This window comes from Pundamilia nyererei, unplaced genomic scaffold, assembly GCF_000239375.1.
Source record: "Pundamilia nyererei isolate P.nyererei 1_Seehausen unplaced genomic scaffold, PunNye1.0 scaffold00406, whole genome shotgun sequence".
NCBI lineage: Eukaryota > Metazoa > Chordata > Actinopteri > Cichliformes > Cichlidae > Pundamilia > Pundamilia nyererei.
This window is the reverse complement of record NW_005187807.1, coordinates 88,077-92,554: the sequence shown is the minus strand read 5'-3', so window position 1 is coordinate 92,554 and position 4,478 is coordinate 88,077. Positions and strand designations below refer to the sequence as shown.

Sequence of the window (4,478 nt, the reverse complement as noted above, 5' to 3'; positions counted from 1 at the left end):
ATATTTTACATTTATATTTATTATTGAAACTTGCACCAAGGGAGTGGCACTCCAATTTCGTTGTACTCTGTACAATGACAATAAAGGCTATTCTATTCTATATTGGTATCGGCAGATATCCAAATTTATGATATCGGTATCGGACATAAAAAAAAAGTGGTATCGTGCCATCTCTAATTTAAACATTTTCTAAAGTAATGCAATAGTTACCTTTCCTGGTAATTAGTTACGTTTACAATATTGTAAATCCATTACTACTTAAAAAAAAGTAACTGCGCATGCGTGTTTTACCCATATTCTATCGCAATATTTCATTTTCCTATCGCTGCCCAACATTACACCTGTATTATCGTGACCGTGATTATCGGTATAGCCCAGCCCTAATTGTAATGCGTTTCCTATCTTAGTTTCCTACAGTCAAATGTATGGCTATCTGTTTAAAATCTAGAGGCTGGCGGCAAATGGGCCATGCAACATGATAAAGAGCCAAACACACCTGCAACAAGAAGGGCTGAAGAATCAATGAGCTGCAATGGCCCAGTCAAAGTCCAGACCTCGACTGAAATGTTGTAGTGGACCAGAGCAAGAGCTGTACATGAACAACTGGCTGCAAAGCTCAACGTAAAGCAACGCTGTTTAAAACCTGACAATGATGCCAGACTGACAGCCATTCATTACTTCAATGTGTTGCTGCTAAGGACAGCTAACAGCTGTCGAATCAACCACCGTGTTAAATAATGACATCGTATAATACAACATGTGCTGCTCATCAGAGGTTGCATTACTTTACTTTCAGAAGCTGGCAGGGACCCGATTTTATTTCTATAATGAGTAAGTGAGAAAAACCTGAGAACTCAATGTGTGTACTTTTCTATGTGTGTGTACTTTTCTATGTGTGTGTACTTTTCTATGTGTGTGTACTTTTTTTTAAATATATGCCACAAGACTGAAATCACCCTTCGCAAAAACCTCCTTACACGTGAGACAGAATTTGCAGACAGCACCAAACCGCAAGGCAACAACCACTTCCTCTTTGAACGGTCAAAACCTCAAAACTCTGAAAACTGTTGTCCCGATTGGACAAAGGTTAGAAAGTAGGTTTCGTGTCAAAGGTAATCAGGACACCTTTTGCTTTTTAAAACGACTGCAGGCTTTTCTGGGACAATTAAAACTCGAGTTGTTGATTGTCAAACATCCGGGTAAGTAATTTTCTGGTGATGAAGTTTTGTACGATTCACTAAAAGTAACCAGTTCTGGGAATTTAGACAAAAACTTACTCAAAAATCAAAACTTGTATCTTGTTGCGAAGCATCACTGGCAGTGTAACACCAGCTTGAACACGCTGCCGTGTTACAGCCGTTTGCAAAAGGCAAGCATATCATGAAACACTTTGATGCTTTCAGCTGAAATTAACTTTCATTAACTCACCAAAAACCCAGAGTCCCGTTCAGGCGGTTTGACAGTGAACCCGTTCCCTCGCCTTGTTGGCACACACCGCATCAGTTTGAGTCAACCTTTGCTCTCCACATAGGCTAACGTTATCAAACTGATAACGGAAACTAATAAAGAGTATCTGTAGAGTTCGCAGAGAAAGGAAACGTACCGTGCTCTTTATTTGGTGGGACAACACGCGTCTCCAACACCAGCCGTTCAATATTGTGTCACAGCAGTTTGTGTAGCCTGCGGGTGAAGAAGCACGATGTCACATCAAACAGAACCAACACGGATATGCGGGGTGTGTCTGTGCCTGTTTTCTGCCCAGATGCATCATGGGACTTGGAGTACGTGTGCTTACTGTTACGCATACAGCGTGTAATTAGCCACATGCTACATGTTTAAAGCGCTTCCATGCCTTTAAGCATGTAGACACTGTCAAACCTAACCTTTTCAAACTAGGCATGAAAATGAGAAAGTAGTGTGACTTAAATGACTTTAATCACGCCATGCTGTGGTACTACAGGGCTGAAGGTTTCAGAAGCTACGTATCTGCTGGGATTTAAGCATAAAACCAGATTACAGAGAGTGATCTGTTACAGAGAAAATATCAATTGTTCTATTTAAAAATGGTTCAAGAGGTGACTGTTGAGCTCAAAGGAAGGCAACAGCCTAATTCTAATATTCAGTCGTTACACCTGAAGTATATAGAAGTGTGTGTGTGTGTGCGTTTACTTACTTTACCTGCTGTTAAACACTAAACAGCAGGTAAAGTAAGTATTGAACACATCACCAGTTATCATCAATGATCCAAGAAATGCTGTCACATAGTGCAAATCCATATCAGCTGGTTCAGTCCCAACTGATAAAGCCTGTAAAATGATGTCTCATTACCAAGGTGTCACACAAATATCTCATGGGTAAAACCAAAGAGCTTCTGCAACACACTTGTGGCCGTATTGTTGCAAAAAGTACCAATGGCACTGGTTATAGACGAATTTCTAAACTAATAATTATTTTAATTGTTTTATTATAATTATTATTTTACCATAAATCGGGTCACAGCCAGGTGTTCCCTGCAAGATTACAAGCAGAACAGTGAAATGAAATATCAGAATAGTTGTACAAGAGCCAAGGACCACATGTGGAGAGCTACAGAAAGACCTGGGATCAGCAGGTACAGCTGTTTCAATGCAATCAACCGCCATAGCTTCTTGTATGCACGCCTACCATGCAAGAAAAAAACCATGTGGAAGCATGCTCAAAGTTTGCAGAACAAGATTTTGACAACCCTGGAAAATAAAGGAGAATATATTCTGGTCGGATGAATTCCTTTTCAATCTCAACAAAGTTGAACTTTTTGGAAGCTGTGATACACTTTTGAAGGTCAAAAGCATATCACTGCTAAACACCAACAGCGACATTTGGAGGTGGTGAACATCATGATGCGGTGCTGTTTTTCAGCATACAGTATTGGTACGCCTCACATAACTGAAGGCAGGATAAATGGAAACATTTACAGGGACATTCTTGATGAAAATATGCTCCCATCTACCAGGATGATGAAGATGACACGAGTGTGGATTGTTCAGCAAGACAGTGATCCCAAATACACAGCCGGGTGTTGGTGGAATTGAACTCAGGACCTTCTTGCTGTAATGCAATAGTGTGCCACCATGCTGCCCACCTTCAATATGTATATTTAACAAATATTTAGGACAGCTTTCTTCCATTTGCACAATATCTCTAAATTTAAATTCATCCCTCCTCCTCACTCAGCATCACTCTGATTAGGTGGATGTTGAAAAACTAGTTCATGCATTTATTACTTCCAGGCTGGACGACTGTAATTCATTATTATCAGGAAGTCCTAAAAACTCCCTGAAAAGCCTTCAGCTGATCCAAAATGCTGCAGCAAGAGTCCTGACAGGGACTAGAAAGAGAGAGCAGATTTCTCCTGTTTTGGCTTCCTGTTAAATCCAGAATTCAAAATGCTGCTCCTCACATACAAGGTCTTAAATAATCAGGCCCCATCATGGGGGCTTTCCATGATGCACTGAGTGTTTTCCACTCACTATTTGTTTTGTACAACTCTCTCCACTTCAGTATTGATTATTATTAATCTCTTGCTCTCTTCCACAACGTGTCTTTATCCCTTTTTTTCCCTGAGCCTGGCTGTGCTGGAAGCTTCTTTCTGTTAACATAGTGTTTTTACTTCCCCTTGTCATCAAAGGGCTTCAAAGGGGGGTTGTATTGTTTGCTGATTGTTGTCATGTCATGAATATATTGATTGTTGGGGTATTCTCTGTTTGCTTTGTGTTATTCTAGGATCTTTACCTTACAATATAAAGCCCTTGAGGCAACGGTTGTTGTGATTTGGTGCTAACTGAATAAAATGAAAAAGAAACTAAATATTTTTTGGATGTTTGTTTTTCTGCTAAAAACTATTTTTTATCGTTATTATTATCGTAGCTGCTCTGTTGGAAGTGTGTCAGCAGTAATATCCCCAGCGCATAGCCTCAGCCACTAAAAACATGCTGACGGGATGATGTCGTTTTTGCAGTCAGTATCTATGGGAACCGACAAATCCAAAGTTCAGTTATCCAAATGTTGTATATCCTTCTCCCAGCAGGAGAGAAAAACTCATCATGAAGCTGAGGATATTTTGTTTGTTTGTTTTTGTTTAGGAAAGTTAGAAAAACAAAGTGTGAAAAAAGAACAATTGCATAACTGTGGGGATTGAAGAAAAGGGGATTTGGACCCTCGGACAAGGAGTGATCCCAGAAGAGCCCATGTGGGAACTGGATAGGTCAATACATTTTGGGGGATGTAAATAGTTTTAAATTAATTTGTCATACAGGGAGTGCAGAATTATTAGGCAAATGAGTATTTTGTCCACATCATCCTCTTCATGAATGTTGTCTTACTCCAAGCTGTATAGGCTGGAAAGCCTACTACCAATTAAGCATATTAGGTGATGTGCATCTCTGTAATGAGAAGGGGTGTGGTCTAATGACATCAACACCCTATATCAGGTGTGCATA

General features: G+C 39.9%; 1 protein-coding gene across 3 annotated transcripts in view; it reads right to left on the bottom strand.

Annotated features, from left to right (window-relative positions):
* LOC102192677 (short chain dehydrogenase/reductase family 16C member 5) overlaps window positions 1-1,794 on the bottom strand; it is a 34,314-nt gene extending 32,520 nt beyond the window's left edge. Inside the window, exon 1 of one of the 3 annotated variants that reach the window (XM_005753133.2) lies at window positions 1,604-1,794. The gene's annotated coding sequence lies outside the window, so the exon portion shown is untranslated. The other 2 variants (XM_005753135.1, XM_005753134.1) reach the window with 2 other exon arrangements.
* Between the last annotated feature and the right edge of the window lie 2,684 nt (window positions 1,795-4,478).